This window comes from Lagopus leucura, unplaced genomic scaffold, assembly GCF_019238085.1.
Source record: "Lagopus leucura isolate 7727_CA_CO unplaced genomic scaffold, USGS_WTPT01 Super-Scaffold_100002, whole genome shotgun sequence".
Classification (NCBI taxonomy): domain Eukaryota; kingdom Metazoa; phylum Chordata; class Aves; order Galliformes; family Phasianidae; genus Lagopus; species Lagopus leucura.
In genome coordinates this window covers 52,661,198-52,682,245 of record NW_024962263.1, presented here as the reverse complement: position 1 = coordinate 52,682,245, position 21,048 = coordinate 52,661,198, and the positions used below count along the sequence as shown (strand labels likewise).

The window sequence follows — 21,048 nt, the reverse complement described above, 5'->3', positions numbered from 1 at the left end:
CATTCCTGTTGCAGTTCTGAATCCATAAAAGTGAAACTCTTTTAATGCTGAAGATAAAGAACCTCAGATAAAGGATCTGGAGTTGTTCAGCCTGGAGAAGAGAAGGCTCCAGAGAGACCTCATGTGGCCCATCAGTACCTGAAGAGGCCTACAGAATAGATGGGTAGTGACTTTGTACCGGGGTGTGCAATGACACAACGAGGTTTTAAACTAAAAGAAGGCAGATTGAGATTAGATATAAGGAAGAAATTCTTTGCTGTGAGAGAGAGCCTACAAGGCTGATCCCTTCTAGGAATACAGTCCTTGGATCTCCAGTGTGCTTGAATGCCAGATATTTGTCCAGCAATGCTATGGCTGGGTAATTCTGCACATATTTCAGATAAGAATCTGAGGAACTTCAGAGTCAGAAAACTGTTAAAGCTAATATCTATGGAAGCAGAGATCCCTGGGGTGACATAGCAACTGGAAAGAGGTTTCTGAGTTGACTTTGTACTGAGGGGGAAAGTTAAGTCATTCAATCTCACTTTAAGCACAGTTTTTATTTGAGCTGTCTGCTTGAATGAGGTTATGTAGATGGCAATATAATCAGCTGTAATCGTTCCTTTTGCCCTTTTAAATTAAACTGAAAATAGCAAACCAATTTAGTTTGTAAGTAATTACAGTGGATTCTTAATTGCCTCAGTGCAGGTTGCTATTCCAGCGGATGTGCTGACAGTATCAGCAGTAATCCGCTGACAGTTCTAAGGACCCCAGGAGATGTCTGATATGACTGGTGGCAGCAGCTGAGCACCCAGCTGGCCTCCCCACTGCAATGTGCCAGCTGCATGATGTCCGAATGCCCTGCGAGCCCATGTCTCATGGCACCATTTAGCCACCCACTGGGTTCATTGCTGGTGGAGTGCCACAAAAATGCTGCAAAGGATGGAACTCCTCCCCTACAAGGACAGGCTGGGAGAGCTGGGGCTGTTCAGTCTGGAGAGGAGAAGTGTGGGGAGACCTGAGAGCAACTTTTCAGTATCTAAAGGAGGGGCTATAAGAAAGAAGGGGATAGACACTTTAGCAAGGTCTGCTGTGACAGAACAAGGGGAAATGGTTTCAAACGGAAAGAGGAGAGATCTTGACTGGATAGAAGAAAACAGTTTTTTATAAGCGTAGCGAGACAGTGGAACAGGTTGACCAAAGATGTGGTGGATGCCCAGTTCTTGGAGACATTTCAGGTTGGGCTGAGGGGCTCTGAGCAACCTAGTATAGTTTAGTTGTCCCTGTTCTTTGCAGTGAAGTTGGACTAGATGACCTGTAAGGTCCATTCTGACTTAAATGATTCTTTGATTCTGTGAAAGCTCAATGAGAATGAGCAGTGCATTATTTCATGCATTATTGAATTAGATAATCACAGAATTGCTCAGGTTGGAAAAGACCTCAAAGATCATTGAGTTCACTCATGACCTAATGATACTACCCTACTCTAAGTACCTTCTGCTAAATCATGTCCCTGAGCACCACATCCAAATGGTTTTTAAACACATCCAGGGATGGTGACTCAACCACCTCCCTGGGGAGCCTATTCCAGTGCTTAACAACCCTTTCTGGAAAGAAGTTTTTCCTGACATCCAACCTAAACTTACCCTGGTGCAACTTGAGGCCATTTCCCCTAGTTCTGTCACCTGCCTCCACAGAGATGAGACCAACCCCATCTTGCTGTAAGCACCTTTCAGATATTGTAAGAGAGCAATGAGGTCTCCCCTCAGCCTCCTTTTTCCCAGACTGAACATCCCCAGTTCCTTCAGTTTCTCCTCATAGGGCATATACTCCAAGCCCTTCATAATGGCCTGCAAGGGAGGTAAGATTAAGAGTTGACTGATATGATTGTCTGGAAATCTTAGTCTTCATATAAAGAAATGCACAAGAAATTTCTCTTATCATATATCTTTGAATATGTAATTGAAATTGAATATTTCTCTTTTTTGTTCTCCATTTTGCCATTGTTATAGGGTGATGGAAATAGAAATTAATGAACACTAATCAAATTAAAAAGAGTGTAATATTTTGTTTCAGGCTGAACATGAAGTAAAATAAATTTAAATGAGATAGGAAGAGGAAGGAGGGAAAGGAAAACATCAATTTTGGATACATTTATTATCAAGTTTTTTGTTTTGGTTGAGGTAATTGAACCTTCTATGTATTTAACTTTCCAATTTGAACAAGAATTTCCCCAAATATTTTTAAGTAACCAATACAGAAAACAGGAATTATGATTGAATTAAAATATATATATATGTATTCTGACTCATAGTTTTCTTCCACTTATATTAAAAGAAAATGAGTTTTCAAAATGGAAAAAGAAAAAACTAGAATAAACTTTATTCAAAAATAGACAAATGCCTGTTGTTTGGATGCAAGTTGAAAGACTTACTTCCACAGTAAGTCTTTTTAGAAATTTCATTTTTTTAAGTCCTCCTGTACTTGTTTGTCAAATAAGTGTCATTAAAAAGAAGCATATGCTTTATTTGAAATCCTAAGTATGCTGGACACATATGGGAAGTCCATTGTCTGTTTTATTGAGCTTATCCTTTCATATGTTCATGCCATATTTCTGAACGCAGCAGGACTACATAAAATACAAGGGCTGAGTACAGGCTAATATTGAAGGCTATCATTAGTGAAAATGAAATTAATTGGGTTATGCATTATGTGCTGTTGTCTCTTACAGAAACACCGGAATGAAACAGCAGGCTTTCTTGAGAAAGGACAAAATCATGTAAACAAAGCATCAAAAACCTCACCGGGAAGCATTAAACTTCTGAAAACTAGAAAGAAATTAACTGTAATTGCCAGCCTACTGGGGAGGTTATCAGAGCCTCTTAAATACTGCCTGTACTTTTGCAAGAAAACACACTTCTTTCCCTTTGGAGATGAAGTCTACAGAACTGGCCACCCATGCCTATGCTTATCTATTGCTGGAGAATTCCCGTAGTCAGGTATTATACAGAGAGAGAAACTATAGTATTGACTGCATTTAACCCAATGTAAGATGAGTGTGTGATCACCAACTCGCGTCAGGAAAAACATGGACATAGTACTGTGCTAAGCCAGGGGCTCACTGCCTTGAGACATATGACTTCTTGTGTAATGGCTGCTGGATGCAGGCATGCTTCTGCTGTGGCTTAGGACTGCCTCCACATCACAGTGATAGCAAAGTCCAACACGCTGGGCATTCGCACGCACTTTGAGATCCACTGCTTCAGCTGTGCCATGTAAACTTGATACTTTCACTTCTATGCACTGGCTACAGACTCTCTTTTTGTGTTTTAAGCTTTAAGATTTTTAAATCCATGTTTCCTTGGGCATATTCTAATGCTTTGTGCATTGCAGCTACAATTATCCCAAGTACAGACCAATATTTTGGTGTTTCAGTTGCTTATGTATGTGTACGATTTTTGACAAAGAACTTGAGGCACATCCTTAATCTTCTCCCTCCAGAAGTGTTTTGTTTTATGTAGTCTTTGCAAGAAAGAGCCAAGTACTGAAACACAGCAAGTGCTAATCTGCACTGGGTCTATGTCTAAACAAAATGAGCTAGCTTGGACAATGCTAATGGGAGGTAGAGATCATTAAACATACCAAGAGTCCAATCATAGCTGTACAAAGGTAATTGTCACAATTTTTCTGTTGCGTTTCTATGTCTGCATAAAGGTAATTCTGTAACAATTTCAATTACACGGAAATGTAATTTCACTTTGAAATTATGTTTTCTTTTCATTTCAATTCATTAAAATTCAAATGAAGCTCCATTCATTTTCCTTTTTCTCTTCTGTAGATTTGCAAACTCATTTTGCCGTTCTCAGTTCCTTAATGTTAGCTTTCTCCCCATACACGCAGTGCTGCCATTACATTTGTTCGCAGGTGCTTTATCAGATGGATTAAAGCAGATAGATGAGCTTTCTTTCTTTCTCCCCCCTCTTAGTCTCTAAATAAGGATAAATTTCTTGCATGTAGTGAATTTCTTGTACTTCTGTGTGGGGAAAACAAATAAAAATCTTTCATAAAGTAATTATTTAGTCATACTTAGTAATTTGCACCTGAAAAATTAAGGTTCTAGACTTTTTAAATAGAAGGTAACTTGGAAAATTCATAAATCAATACAGGATGGAGTTTTCTTCCACTGAACAATAGAAAACAATTGAAATGCAAAACTAATTTTTTTTTTAAGAAACACTTTATGTCAACTTTTAGTATTGCCAGCACATTTCAAAACTTGACACTAATATTTATTCCATTTAACAATACTGTTAATGAAGTTGGTTGTATAAAGCTGTGTAAAACCTGATACTTTTGTTGCCTGTAAATTCAGGCACATGCCTCTGAAAAGATCCCAATGGTGCTCATTCTACTACATAGAGAGAAGTAATAAAGCCAACAACTTCTTTGTTCAAGGCACTTCAGACGCTACTGAGAGACAGCCATGCATGTAAGGTACATTTTCAAATATCTCAGCTGCTTTTTTTCACTGAAAGCATCTTATTCCAAGCTGAAACAGATGTGACTGATTTTCTGCTCCAGCCAGTTGAAGAGTTTTGTGTGGGGAAGCCTGGGATGAAGCTGCAGGAGGCTGGGCATTGCCACAGGCTGCCTTTTCAATGGGCTCTGGCAGGAAAAGCAGCTCTGTTGAGCTACTTCCAAATCTGCTAGAGGAAACAGCAGTGTAAGCAAAAACTTTTAGTAGAGGCTGAAGATTGATGCAAATGAGTTGGTCTTGTTGTCATTTGTTTATTTGTTTTAGCAAAGTTCTGCAAAAGAAAATGAAGAAAGTGTTTGCAGCCAGAAAGATGCCTTGACAGGTGATAACAAAGGTCTTTGGGAAGGGCCCCACCTAGAGGGGCTTGAAATGAAACAGGTGTTTCTCAGTTCTTGCTCTGTGTGGAGAAAAAAGGTGTTCATTTTTTTTTTACAATAATAATAAAAAAGGTAACTTAATTTCTTGGGTTTTTTTTTTTTTTTTGTTTGTTTGTTTGGTGGTTTTTTTTTTTGGGGGGGGGGATAGGGGGTATTTATTTATTTATTTATTTTCTCATTTGGAGAAGTTCAGAAGACCTCCAATCTGGCTTAATGAAAGGATTTGAAAGGTGGACACTACAGATGAATTTCACGTATAAATGAACACTCCTTAGAATAGAGCACTTAGCCAATAAAATCTGCCTTTTTACTGAAAACTTGAATGTATCTCCTCTACTACACTGAAAGACTTCAGTCCTGTGACCTCGCTGTGACCTTTCCTTAAAAATGTATTTAAATTAATGACTGTTAGGTTTTTGTTGTTGTTTTTCTTTATGTTCCTTTGCTTGTTTTTACTGCAGATTTGGTACTTGAGTATCAGAGACTGATCTCCTATGTACTATTTGGCTGTTAGGAAATCTTTTTAATCTTGCTGGGAATAAATTAATAATTCAATCTTTTATGAGCCAACTTTAAGGGGTATTTTTCTGACATCGCAACTTCCTTCTGAATTCTCTCCAACTGGTAAATCTTCTTGTACTGTAGTTACAAAGATGGGCACTATTGTGTTACAGTTAGACTGTAGTGCTTCTAATACTTTCAAATGTCTTTTTCCTAATCTTCCTGGGCATAATTTTCATATATTTCACATATTCTTTATCCCTTTCACCTTCATTTGCATTTCATTTGCTGTCGATTTATTGTATTTCCCATTTGTTATGATTTGGGAAGAAGGATTTGTTTTCTCACAGCGCTCGCTTACACTCATTGTAAACTTAAATAGTATTCTTTCTCTTGCATATTTAAAATGTTTTCAAATAATTCCCCTTTATCATTCGCATTTATATATCTGTATTTCTGGGGCTAGAAGATCTTTAAGGTGTCTTTCAATCTGAACCATTCTATGCTTTTCCTCCTCTAGCCTTTTACTATACTCTTTCATGGTAAAGGTTTTTCTCCTGTTTTACACTTTGAACACCTTGAGTTGTTTCTCATCCTTCTAAACTTAAGACCAACCATCATCTTTATTTTCTACTGACTATATTACAAGCTAATCTTTAGTCCCTAGATTATATTTGGAAACATATGAGGACTGAAGTAATTATTTAACTGCAAGTGATTGCTAAACATGTGCAGGAAAATGCAATAGAAATAATTTGTTAAAAATGCAAAATAGAGGGGGAGAATTAAAGGTTCTATCCACTTGTCTACAAATGTTAATAAAATTGCCAACGTGATGCCTGTTCAGAAAACAAAATCTAGGGTTGGTTGTAAGTCATTTTCATCCCCATCATTTTCAGTGACAGAAAAAAGCCTACAACAGTCCAAATTTGGTTTAGCACATACAATTTATCTCTCTACTCACACTTAATTAAACAGCATACTTTGAGGCTTGTCTAATTTTCCTGTTCCAAAACACAGACACCCACCATTGAAGTTAATGGTTTTTATTTTATTTTGCAAAGCTATTCCAGCTATGCTAAATTAGCGGGAACATTTTAATCAAAGCTTGCAATGGATCATCCCCTGCCAGTCTGGGGGGGCATTACAGCTTGGTGCATGCAGAGGGTGTGTTTGCTTGAACACATTTATGCACAGACCAACTGGTCATCTCATCGCATGAACATAGACAGACTGGTTGAACCATATTTTCTGATCATAACTATAACAAGCTTAAATTAGTATCTCAGCGTTAACTTTATTGCTTTTGTGCAGCTCACAGAATGGAATTACAACCTGAATATTTGCAAAACCATGCAGATGGCTGGCATTTGGAGAACTATAGAGTGAGCATGGGTAAAACAAAGCTTGAAATCATGGCAGCTTCTTGCCTCACAGTAGTTCCTGAACCAGAGAAACATAATTTAGATCTCAATGCATTGGACTGCTTGTATATCGTGAAACTTTACTTTATGATAATGCATTGGAATAAATTCCCTCAGTAAAATATCTAATTTTAATACTTAATATGTTGGTTGTTTTTTTTGTGAGGCTTATTATGTATTTTCCAATATTGCTTTTCAGTGATGAGTAGAAAAGATACAATAGCATTCCTTACTATAAATAAAATTGGCTTTGGTTAAGGTTTTAATAAATTAACCAAATAGCACTAAAAATCTAGCACTCTGATATTTTGGCTCTCTGGAGATGCCAGACTTACTCTTTGATATTTTTGTCATCTTTGTAAACATTGCAGCCAATTGGAAAACTGATTACATTAACACTATGAAAAAATGCATGTTTTTACACGATCCCCAGGCAGAAAACAGGTTTTGATGCACATGCATAATGCCTCAGATACCACTATGAAGAAGACAGAGCCAGGAACGCATAGGAGCACAGCGCAGTATGAGAGGCCATAGGCGTGATTCAAAAAAGGACAGTTGCCAATTGGATGTAAGGAAAACCTTTTCTCCCAGGATGACTTTAACAATTACTTATGCAGGTTTGATAATGCATGCTCTCTTCAACACCACTTAGTGGAATAGGAATCTATACAATTGGCCTTTAATATAAAATCAGGATAGATAAAACTTGCTGAAGTCCTTTGGATTGTCTCAGATCTTCCTCAAGAACTCTTTAAGAATGTTTCCTATTGCAACTCTTTCCTAACTGAGAGCTAGTCCAATTTTTTTTATTATTATCCTTAAAATCCTACTTTTTTACACTTAATTATGCTTTTCCTGCTTTTAACAAAAGCTTTTAACAGTGGAAATTTTCAGTAATTAAAACACGCTAGAAAAAATTTCCAGGTGAAATGAGATTCTATATTCTGTAGTGCATGCTTTCATTGAAAAGATTTGCACTGGATGAAAATAAAACACTAGCTTAAAATTATTTTATTTTGAATCTGCTTTTTACCACATTTTTTTTCACTACTGTCTTTATTCAGTGTTAAAAGCATTGTTTGTTATATTTTCAGTAATGTTTTCTGTATGAAAGTATTTCTCTGGGGTGAGATTATGTTCTCTGAGCAAAAACTAACAAGATTTATTCTGCCCAGGGACTTCTGATAGTGTCTTTCCTTGACCTGTCTTCTGATTTCTACGTACATCAGCAGCATCATAGGCCAGGAGCCCTCTCTTGTTCCTTGCGTGGTTCTGAGTGCTCAGTCCTCATCTTATTCATGGCAGTGACTACTCACTGTTACAGGTCAATCATCCCTAAGAACAACAACAAAATCTCATTCAAAGCTGATGGATCAGACACTGGAAGAGCAGAAATCTATCCTGACCTTGTAGCAGACTTGTATGCTGCACAGCTAATGACAGCAAACTTCACAATGTAGGTGAACAGGGTATGCAGTCCTTAGCTCAGAACTGTAGGACTCCTCATTGTGGTGCTGTTTGGAACAGCTGCTTCTTGTCTTCATCTATGCTGTCAAAATGGGGTTATCAAAGACTGTTTTTACACACACACTGAAGTGTCTGTGCTGGGTCTGACTGGGCTAGAGCAGTAGACACAGCCAGATAAACAAAACAGACCAAGGGGTCAGTGTTGATGCCAAACAGCATGATGTTCAGCAATAAAAACTGCATTAGAAGAAAAAGGGGGTGTCGACTTGGGGTATCTAAGGTGACTTGCTTGCTGGCTGGGCACTGATCTGCCTTGGAGCTGCTGTGTTGACCTTTGCATCATTTATTTTTTTGCCCTGTGTCACTTATTAAATGGTCTTTGTCTTGACACATGAGTTTTGGTACTTGTTCTTCCCATTCTCTCCTGACCCTTTGTGGAGAGAGAGGAAGTAGCTGCAAGCTTAGGTTACATTTTGATTAATTTTTAAGAAATATTCTGAAAGAAAACTAATCAGAAGTGGTTACTATCACAGATCTAATCACTTTTCCACTACAAGGTGAATTTATTTGATCTCAGTTTCTCTAATATAATGAATACTATACCATATGTTTCCTTTCTTTCTATAATGCAAAGGAGAGCATAATACTTTTTCTTACAAAACAAGAAATGCTTTGTGCCTGTTTGTATGGGAACTGCTGAGTCACGGCCTGAACCTCTGATTAATCACCTGAGGTGAGCCTTGAGTCAGCCAGAGGAGCACAGGTGAAGGCAATTCACCTGTGCTGCCTTAAGGGGTGGAGCCAGGCTCCACCCCTCCTGGACCTATTTAAGAGCTGGCTACCAGAGGGGAAGGATCTCTTCTGGAGATCCTCCTCTTTTGGTATCTTCTAGTGAGCTCAACCCAAGGGTAAGCTCTTCTACTTATTCTCTTTTGTGATCCTTGTTTGCTTTTGCCTTACTCTTTTGATTATATTGCAATTATAACATCTTGGTTATACACTGTTACAGACATAATGCTAGAAGACAAGATGATCCTGTAAACAATAAAGGATTTGTACTCACCACAGTATGATTTTGAGGCATCTACCTTAAGCATTGTGAGGTATTCTCTATGAGACACATGCTCACCTCTGCCTTTGTACTCGGGCACAGTTACAGGACTTGTATTCAGGTCTGTAGAAATATCAGATATTAAATATTCTACTACCTAATGCACGGGAGTTGGGGAGAAAAATATGCTTAATAGTTTTAGTCCTTTCATTTATCGCTACTCTTCTGTGATAAGAGCTGAGAATTAACTCAATGTTTACTAGACACGTTATGTAAGAGAACAGTGCAAAACATTGTATGCAAAACAAGATTTGTAGTGTAGGCGTTTGTGATACAATATCACACAATTTCCAGTATCAGAGCTACACAGAAAATTAATGAATGCTGATTAATTTTTTTTTTTTTTTTCTAACATCATTCTCCAAACACCAGTTTTGGCTTCCCAAGTAAATAATAACAGCTGTGAGTCTATCTGGGAGCCCAGTTGGCTTGGATGAGATTGTTAGATGCCAAAATGAAGGGTATGTTTTGTTCCCAGTGATCTTGGGTCTTTTCTTTGCTCTTTGCCAGTTGCTAATAGGGAAAAAGCTGAAAATGTGGAATGATTTTGGATCTAATACAATGCTATGTTTCAATCATGTTTTTCTAGTAAGAAGAGAGACAATTTCTCCTCTCTGCCCTAAGATCTCTGATAAGTTATTCTCTTAAAATGCAGGGGCAGAGTTTCATTGTAAACAGTTTCACGGGAAAAGAAGCATTTCAGTGGAATTCCTCTGAAAAAAGGATGTTGCAATATATTTACTCAAAATGTGCTTCAAATTAAGGTTGTATCAATATTAATCAATATGACTAAGTCAACTTCGGTAGTTCACTCACACTGTCTCCCAAAAGGTCGATTAGATTCATCTAGCCAAGTATCCAACACAGCTGGCTCCTTAGAGCCGTAGTCTTTCCTTCTGGTTGAGCTACAGGAGGATATGATGTGGAATGAAAATAAAGGTAGTTAGTATTGGAAATTTCTGTGAAATTGAACTTCCATTTCTTCAGTCACTCATGGATTTCCCTCTGATCGCATTCTGAGAGAGTGAATAAGTTGATCAAATTACATAGCTGAATCTCAAGCAGTGAAAAAAACGAAGTGAAAATCAGCATATTGAAAATAAGGTACCAGAACTGAGTCTGTTCTTCCATGCAGGATTTCCAATTCCTTGAAACTTCAGATGCCGAATTATGCTCTGACTTCTAAGTACAGTTATTTGCTTGTTTCTTTCAATGACAAGACTAGAGTGAGCTGCTTCCCAATGCGATCCTTGATCCTGTCCTACTGTCTTATTTATATACGGTGAACTGGAAGGGGAAATTAATGGCTGATAAGTAAACCACTCATGAAAAAAGGGCTACTTTTAACATGTCTCTTTTCCCTGTTTAACACACCATTCCACAATCCATTGTAGTTGTGAAGCTGAAGCAGTAATACTGGAGCAGTAACTGATAGGGCTTTTCAAAGCAATGTAAGTCTAAACATATGACTTTTTTTTTTCCTGTCATGATGATCTGGGTACCAGTGCTTGTGAGGCTGCTTAACCTTTCTGAAACAGTCCTTGAGGGCTGTGAGCTATTTAATAAGATGTTAGTGTGAAAGTTACAAGTGCAAATTGCTTCATCATTTCTTATCCCAGTAGAAGCAGCCAGCATAAACTATCCCCTGATCTGAGCGTTTGGAAATCACATTAAATGTTCCACATAATTATCAAAAATTTCCTAGGTGTCTGTTCCCTTACTGTACTTCTACCCACATTTCTCATACACAACTTTCTTTTTTAGAAAAAAAGAAAAAGAGAAAAGACATCTCAGTAGTTTGCTTTCCATATCTTTAGTAAAAAAGATGTTAATATTGTTGACATTGATTTCTCTACTAAGCACGTTTTTGGACAAATATTATGGTTGAATAGATATTGTTCCACCCTGAATTTACAGAAATAAATAATAACCCCATGAGATGTTTTTAACGCCTTAATTTTCTGTTGCTTGATACAATATTTTGCCTTTGTTTAGTTTTGGCAGCTTCTCTGTAGGTTTTGTTTTTCCTACTGTTTGATACAATTATTGAAATGTCTCTAAGACTGCATATTTCAAACTACCAGCAACATCCTGGCACCAAGTAAAAGATGGAGAAAGAAGCTAAGCTAGTTCCTTTCTGCTTCTACTAACTTGAAGCTATACAATCCCCACAAGCTCACCAGACATATGAGTGGACACCCAGAAAACATATGAGTATGTCACTAGTTAGCTCATTGTCATGACAACATATTTTTATTAAAAATGTAGAAGCTCTTTTTAATCAACTAGTCTTAATCAACTGCTCCCTCTTTTGACATCTCTAAACAATTTGAGCATGGCTTTCAGCACTAAGAAGTTGTTCTCCACTGATCTGAGCCTTGTCTACATTTAGCAATAGCAGAATGAATATCTGGAGTGAAGACAAAGCATGCTTGTAAAAGGATTTTGCATGGAACATGAAAAATGAAGTTCCCCATCATTCTAGGTATTCCACTAGCTCAAGCAATTTTTTCAACTTTTATTCATAACTCCCATTAGCTTTTTATGTCAAGACTTTGGCTCTAATTAGAGAACCTGCCTTTACTTCATATACCCACATGACATTTTTTTGTTTTTCCATTACTGTGGTCTCATCCCCCACAGGACTGCTACTTTCAGAAGCCTGAGCTGTTCTTAGCTGCTACTGTTTTGTTATAGGCTTGTTTGGGTTAACAACCACTTATTGCTAATATAAATCTAGCTTGTGGTGTAGCTTCATTGCTGAGCACCTGGCTTGGAACAAGGGTTTTATATGCTAGACCACAAGCAGCTGTCTTGGTTTAAATAGATGTTTTACATGCTAATTCACAGATCCTGAAATTTGCTTTACCATATTTGCTAAACTATAATGCAAGTGGTTAGAACTGTGGATGTAGTTTGTCTCTAAATCTAGAAACAGTCTTTCATTTTAATGGTGTAATTTTCAATAATGTCTATTTATGAAAACCAACTAAACAAACACTGGTGTTCTATGATCAGACATCCCACTTCCATTGATCTTCATGATCTGGTCAGAATCCATTTTTTATACACAAGTTGGAGAGAAGCCTGATTTCTTTTTGCACAGTTTACTTTTCTTCCACCACTCAGAATATGATTTGAGAATGAGACAGCATTTCCTATTTTCAGAGCAAATTTATTTAAACAAATGCAGACATTTTCTGCTGCTTAATTCCTTAATAAATGATTTGGCTTTATTACTGCTATCTAGTAAAGGATGTGCAATGACCAACACAAATACTACTCTTTAATGTGATTTATTTTGTATATGCTTAGATTTTTTTCACCTAGATTTTCTTTTTAGCTAATTCAAATGAGTAGTTCTATAAATTCTGCCATCACCAACACAACCATAACAATTAAAACCTTTATTTGAGAACACTGGAGGGCTGCGAAAGACTTTCATATTTTTTTCTAGGTTACACAGTACTGAAAGAATATTTAATTTCAAACAGCAAATCCTACAGGAGGAGCAAAGTAGTCATATGGTTTTAAAAGTAATCTGTAAATTGAATTTTGAGGAAGCAGGAAGATCACTGTTTTTCTAGCCTTCAATGCGGACAGCTGGAGAGGGTGACTGGTGTAAGGGAAGTGTTAGGTCACAGCTTGAACTGGTGATTGAGCAACTGGTGAAGGGGTGTGGATGGCCCAGGAGCACAGGTAAATTGTTTGCACCTGTGCTCCTCAGATGACCAGAAGGGATGGACACAGGGTGGAATCACACTGGGCTCACATACTCCTCTCACTAAGGAGAGCGTATTTCTTGAGCCTAAGCAGCTCCCTGAGAGGGGATGCTGCAGGCCTTGTGAGGACTTTTAACCAGGTGGGTGTGTTTTTCTGTATACGATTGGTCTGTGAATACTTTACGTGGTATCACTAAGAAATTACCAGAAATAGTTCAGCTTCTTCATAAGCAGAACAGCTGATAAGACTCAAATTCTGAGAGCATTTTTGAGCAACAGAACCAGCTAGCATAACTTTATAACTTGACAGAGTATAGCATTGCTGGTCAAACTTCTCTTCCATGGGGAAATGACTGGCTCTGTGAATAAAGAAAAAACAGTGAATTTATCTTATGCTGACTTTGGCAGGGCTTTCAAAAATCCTCTGGTATGGTAACCTTATAGACAAGCTGCAGGGAGAGTGTGTAGATGGATGTATGTTAAGACTGATGAAAAATTAACTGGGTTAGAAGGCTCAAAATATAGTTTTTGGCTTGCAGCCCAGTTGTGGCTTGTGACAAATTCCTTCCCCCAGAATTCTGGAGTAGGCAAAGCGGATCTCCACTTATGACCTGAATGATGAGATGTATACAGTGAGCTTGCAGGTTATACCAAATTGAAGGGAGCAGGCAATATGCTGGCAGAAGCATCTGCCTGTCAGAGGAACTTTGTCAGTCTTAAGGAACAGGCTAGGAGAAATCATGGGAAGGTCAGCAGTGATAAAAGGGAATTCAAACTTGTGGGATGAAATAATTGCATGTGGCAGTAAAGGCTGGGCTCTGGCTGATGCAGCAGCCCTAGAGAAACTACCCTATGATTCTGGTTGAGAACAAGTTGGGTGAGGTTACAGTACCCCTGTGTTACTGATATAAATGCATCAGCAAGAGTCTATTGAAAGGTCAAGAGAATGATTATTCCCTTCCAGTAAGCATCTCAGAGTGAGTTTGACCTATCATGTCTTTGTCTGGACCCTCTCACTTTCCAGTGTGAAAGAAAGATCAAGAAACTGGAGGACATCCAGCAGAAAGGCTCTGAGATGGTTAGGGGGCTTTAGTATAAAATATGAGGAGGTACTAGAGAAAGTGGCTTAGTTCAGCATGGAAAAGAAGAGATTAACAATGAAGGAAAAAAGCTCTGTAGGCCCCTTTTGTGTGTAAAAGTAGGCTATAAAAGACTTACTCAAGCTTCTCTGCAAGGTCTATACAATGAGAAACAAAAGGAATAAGCTGCAGCAGGGGAAATGTTGACTGTTTAAAATAAATATCAAAGCTAGAGTGGTTAAGCTCTGAGATGTACTGACCAAAGGTGTTTTGAAATCCATCCTTGAAGGCTTCAGACGTTGACAAGACAAGGCCTTGAGCAACCTTGTACAACACTAAAATGGATCCTGTAAGAGGTAGGCTAGGGAAGTGGGAACTGTTTGGTCTCCTGAAATCCCTTCTAAGCTAAGTTATCCTGTAAATCTATGATCAGTTTAAGCAGAGACGACTTCTGTTTTATCCCAGGAGAATAATAAATGGCTACACACAGTCAAACTGATAAGGTCAATGAAAGCAATAAGTGCCTTCTCAGAACTACTGAAAATGGATTCAACACTGCCTTCAGCTAAGGTATGACTTAACTACTTGATGCCAATCATTGACAAGTGACGTGTTTTGGCAGTGTTGATTTATCAGTTAAATATATCAGTCACAGAAGTGATACTTGTTCAGTTTGAGTGATGCTTGCCTGAGCCATCCCTTTAGGCATGCCTTACTACTAACCCACATACTATGCTTGTAGTTAGTCTATCTCAGACTTAAGCAGTTTTGTGCATGGGTTATGTGCACAAAATGTTCAAAATGGGCTGTTTGTGTATTTCCATATCTTGTGAACCCTCCATCTTCTGTAAATTTTAACAAGACAGAGAAAAGAGAGGAGAGCTGGAATGGTATCTCAGTTCATTTAACTGAAAGAGGACTGGTAGGCTATTCCCACCGTCAAAAATACAGCATCCTGGAATCCATTTCTATGCACTTGTATAACTTCACAAATTTTTTTTTTTTTTTTGAACAGTTTCTTTTATATCTACTCTATTTCTTCTTCTTCCCTTTGACACATGAATGTTTTGCCACTTTGTTGGCTGCTTTTTTTTTTTTTTTTTTTTTAACTATTGACTGTTTTTATTTTGCTCTTCTGCAGAAATCTACTTTTACTCACCTATTATTATTGCTTGCTTTATTGCTGGTAACAGGAACTTGCCAATCAAAATATCTTGAGAGACTACAGAGATTTGCTGTATGTTAATTCATAAGCAAAGTACCTATTTTAATCTAGCTTTCTAAGTCTTTTATGGTGAGACTGCCATTAAGGCAAATATTAGGTTTTCTTTCCTTACATACACAATGCAACGTGGATGAAAAACTACAAGACAAGAACTTAAAAGCAGATATCTTACTAGCATAGGCTCACTCTACTCAAAAGCAGTGTCTTTCATAAATACCCAGAGTTTAAGCAAAAACTCTACTGTCAGTGTAGAATTCAGACTCAGGATAATATTTCACCATATGTGACAGGTGAAGGCTAGGCTTTTGTAGATTCTGTAATAGAAACTTCTGTACTGCAAAGTATCTAACTCCATAAATATTATCAGCGGCTTATCAACAGTGATAACACAATCTTACTGAATATATTTCCAGTTATGCTTTACTTTAAAAAGAGTTCTGCTGCAATCTTTCGCTGTCATCTAGTGTCCAAAGAAACTTTCTGCACTGTTGGGTGTTTACACAGAAGAATGAAATGCTATTTTTTCCTAATCTAATTTTTCCCAAACACAAGCAACAAAACAAAAAAAAAAATCAAACTACCAATAATCCCTGGACTAATTGCTGAAGTTATATCTAAAATTTGAATATTTTCTTCTCTCTCCATAGTTAATCAGATATGAACTTATCAGCTAAACATTGGCCAGTGAGGAAATAAGAAATGGAGAAGAAACCCACAGCTTTGAAAAATGGCAGTATTGCAAATGATGGTTGAAGGAAAGGATACTTACTGCAAAGGTCCCATTTGTATCTGAGCTTGAAGGGAAATGGAAGAATGTGGGCTAGAAAAAGGCACCATCGAAGTATCTCAGTACAATCAAGCAGGAGAGATACGTAAATCTAGTGGGGAAAAATATTAAGGCGTTATTAAAAATCAAACAAAATTTAACAACAAAGAACTGAAAGCTCATGTAAAACTCTTATTTTACTTAAATGTGTACTTGCCACAATCATGTGATCAAACTCAGGTTTCATTTCACAACACTCACATAGCACACAAGATATTCTGAGAAAAGTGTAGGGTTGTGCTTACTTGTCCATAAGGAAACAGGATTAAAATAAGCTTCGATACCCTGAGATGTCGTTAATGTATTTATCTCCTTTGGAATTAGCCTCTAGTTATGGCACCAGACTGTGAAATGACAGACGTAACTCAGGTCATTCAAAGCCAAGATATCTATTCTTGAATGTAAGGTTGCTGCCAAATGCATATTGTCTATTTACTTTGTAAATATAGCAAAATATATTGTAGTTAAATAACCTCTAGTGACATAAGGGTAATTAATTAGCAAAAAACATATTAATAGAAGGCAGATGGAAAAAAAAAAAGTAAGGATTTGTCTTTTTTTAAAAAATACCTTTTATGTATGCAAATATATAACTCAGATATGTAATCAATCTTAATTGTGCCATTTTATAATCTTGTAAGGATATAAAGTTGTTAAACTAAACTTTTGATGTCTACAAATCAGATTCAAGTTGCTTCAGAATGCAAAATAAATAAATCAGCATCTTACATTTGATCTAAACTAGAGTGGATAAATGTTGCAATGACTTAAATGTTTATGATGAGCAGGTCCATATTCATCTGCTCGTCCTCATAACATGGCTGCAATATTCTCAGTTGAAGCGATTTCAGTGTTCATAAAATTCAAAAGTTAAAAAAAATAAGCCTCTTAAGAACATACTTTAAAGTATTTATTTGGAAGTTAGTGCAAGCAAAAATAAACTTGCTGTTCTCAGATAAGGCAGATGCAGATTTTCAGCAGGTAAGGGAAATAAAAGCTTTAACCTGCTCAACAGCACTTTTCTCAACCTTTAAGCACTCTTCCTGAATTTATCAAGATGTAAACAACCAGCAGTGTTTATAGATTTCTGGCTAATGAATAAGATGAATATAAAAGACTAAAAGTCTCACCATGCCCTTCAGAGAGCTCCATATGGCAAATGCAAACAACATTTGGAAACCGACAAAATCACACATCCGTGTGCCTTATTTATTATCCTGTCTATTGCCTTACCAAGTAACTAGTGAAATTCAAATAGCTTGGAGTTCTGAAAGTGTTTTAATGCATTTTCTATAAAGAAAACAAGTAATTCTATAAATCTGAATAGCAGTTTATTTGCTCTAAAATACCATGCCAGAGATGTCTATCCCATATAAAATACTGCTTTAAAAAAAAGAAATTGTTCAAAGATTTTTTTCATTATAAAATAGTTATTTTTGATCTTTCAATATAGTAATTTTGAAGTAGAACATAACCCTGGAACTGTGCAATACAACCTTAGTATTTTGTGAAATTATGTCTCTGTTTATCTAGATACATCTATCTATGTACTGATAGTAAAACATTTTGAGGTAATGCTATATTAGACCTCTGAACTTTTTGGTTTTTTTGTTAGAATATTAGAAATATTCAAGGATATGCCCTTTTGCATATAGTAAATGACTTTCAGCCAACTTTGTACTCACTGGACTGTAAAAGAAACAAAAGATAAAAGTCTTTCCTGAAATGCTGCCTGAGCAGCATTCTACATGCTAGACACAACTCAGTAGTAATTCCTAATATTTAACTTCAGTGAAAAATACTAAAACAGAAAATTAATTCTTGCTAGATTAGATCGTGGAAAAAAACAACTAAGAAATACAAAATACACGTAGGGCTAACATGCAGGTTGTTAGACCACTTTGTTGGTTTTAACATATACATTCCTTTGTCTGCTCTGGGATTGCTGTCCTACTCTATTTCCTAAGAATATACATATAATTTAAAAAATTCAAAAAAGGAGGTGCAAAAACTTACAAAACCATGCATAGAGAGAGGACTGGTTCCCAAATATACTTCACAATTTGTACGTTTCAAGCTCTCCAGCTTTCAGAGCAAAACCTTTCTTTCAGCTAGAAAAAAAAAATGTGAAGACTAATGATGTCCCCTAGTGTTGCTTTTTCAGAACTACAGTACAGTGTTGCCACAAGTAAACCACAGCATCCATGAAATAGGTAATTCTAGAATGTATTATTCAAGTGAGAGGCTAATGTACTTCATACTGTTGCTGGCTGTGCATCCTATAGACCGTCTGTAGGGAAAGGACTGAGCAGCAGTGCTTTCTAAGACAAACTTCATGCAAGGATAATGCTGTTACTGTGCCTACACAAATACTCCTGTTGCATATTGGCTTCAGCAAGTATAAGCCTGGACAGAATAAACTTAGAAACATAGACATGGTTAGAACAAGATGTAAATCAATTGCTCATTTGGGTTTGAGAAAGAACACAACACTTTTCTTTGGTAACACCACAGGTGTACCAAGAATCACTGGCCTAAGCCCTGTAGCTCAGACCTTGCTGCTAGAGCTATGCATGTATTTGATAAGTGGGATCGATTTATTTCTGCTAAATATCAAAAATACATATTGCTTCAGATAAATAAGAAAAAATGTCTGTACGGACAAACTGCCACAGCAGGATGGCTTAAAAACATGAACATCCCCTGGTGCATCTCATGAGAGGACTCCAGAGGGCTTCATAAATACAGCTAGAGAGTAATGACTAAATAATTTCACCAGGTTCTTCCAGCATTTGGTGTGGTCATCTGACACTGAGGAGTGCAAAGTCTTTCACACTAATTCCACTTACGGATCTGGCTTCCTCTCACTTGTGTCTCACTTTTCTTCTTCTGTCTTTCTAATTATGTTAAGCACACTGCTGAGCTTACTCCTTAGATCTGCAAGAGTGTTCTGTGATTTCCTTTAATTGCCTCCATTTAATTGCTACTTCCTGTGTCAACACAGATGTACTTGTTTTTTTTGGAGTGTGCCTGAGAAATACTCTAACCACTCTATACTGCAATTGGAGATTATTTTTATTGTAATGCTATCATTAGGAAAAAAGTAACCGTAAAGCTTACGGTTAAAGGTTCTCCCCCTCTGTCTTTCAAAAATACTAAGCAAGCTGGGAAAAACAAACAGACAAACCTTCTTCTGCAGACAAATCTAGTTTAACTAATTCATGAATTTAAACTTATGGCTGTTTAGTGACCACCAGCAATGTTTGTCTCACATTCAGAGTGGGTGTACTTTGGTCAGATAAGAGGATGTATGTAAACCTATTGCATCCTTTCACCTAAATTTCCAAAGGTAAAATTAATGAGCAGAACTGATCTGAAAAGGTAAGTTCAAAGATAAACGTGGATGAAACGGGGTGTTCTTCCAGAGGGTTTATAAAGCAGAACAGAATCCCCAACATCATAATCTAGTGAAAGCTAGCACTAAGAGCCTATCCAGATTCAATACTTATATGAAAGAAGGAACTAAAAAATTAAACAGCTGCAACAACAAAGATAACCAGTATCATGTCAGCTCAAAAGGAAAGGGAAATAGATAACAGCAAAGTGACCTGGAAGTAACAAAACATCAGAAAGTGGAAAGCTGAAGTGCATAGCCATTCGAGGCAGATGTCAATTACACTTTTGTTCCCCAAATCCTACAGCTAACACTCAGCTTACAACAAGCTGCTGAACATCTAATGACATAAAAGTTCTCTACTAGACCCTTGCTATGGATTAATAATTTCGGTGAGTAACTCCAGGTATCTTTACCTGGAAAAAGCAGGAAAACTTCAGAAGACTAAAATGTAGAGTTCTAAGGCTAAGGCAATGTTTGAAATGACAAATGGATAAAACTAGTTAATCTATAGTTTGATGTGCCACCTACACCACAGTTTTCATCAAAATGCTAACAGCTCAATTCAGTGAAGACATCAGAATCAAACAACACCACTGATCCTTCTCTGAATGGTTCCATGAAAATGGAGCCATACCAGTAAGACTTCATTGACTCAGGTTATGTATTAGATGAAACGACAGGCTACTTGCAGAAACTTGTACCTTCACAGTTAAATCATGAACATGCAAAACACTATGCACAAATCTCATTTTGCATGTATGCATAAAAAGAGCAAAAACCTAAACCAGTCTTCAAGACAAGAATCCTATTCACAATTTTGATGGTGGTTAGATTACACTTTTAACATATTTTTCTTATTCTCCTACAGAGCAAATTCCAAAGCTGCAAAGCTCTGAAAGAGGATTCTGCCAGAACCCACGCCTGATCTCATCAATGAATATAAAAAACCTCCTCAGAATGAGTAATGAATGCAAGTGCACTCGGAACAGTCAGATTTTTTTAAAGTGATTTAAAACTTAGCTTAAATTAGTGTACTCCTACAGAATAATTTAAATGCGTAATTAAGAACGTTTGATAGGTACAGCCTCTTTTGGAGATGCAGAGAATAATCTTTCTACTTTATTCCATTAACTGAGGTCAATGACTAATTCACTGAATTGAGACTCTGAAAGCTAGAAGAAAATGATTGTTTTGTTTCCACTTCATTCAGGAATAAAAATGAAAGAAAAAAAAAAAGAAAGCACTGAATGCTATAGCTTGCCAGGGCAAGGAAGAAAAGTAAATTCAATATGTCAATAAATAGTATTTTCTTTTCACAATCCATCTTCATATAGGCACAAAGTGAGTAGTATATATTTAGTTTAAGGATTCTATTAACTTAAATATAATTAATAAAATGT

The 21,048-nt window shown here is 36.9% G+C and overlaps 1 long non-coding RNA gene across 1 annotated transcript; it reads left to right on the top strand.

The window, feature by feature from the left end:
• Positions 1 to 13,211: 13,211 nt before the first annotated feature.
• On the top strand, positions 13,212 to 20,721 carry LOC122178747. The gene is made up of 4 exons (XR_006178450.1): positions 13,212 to 13,261; positions 14,490 to 14,556; positions 14,666 to 14,770; positions 20,517 to 20,721. It is a non-coding gene; the product is annotated as an uncharacterized LOC122178747 (long non-coding RNA).
• Positions 20,722 to 21,048: the final 327 nt, after the last annotated feature.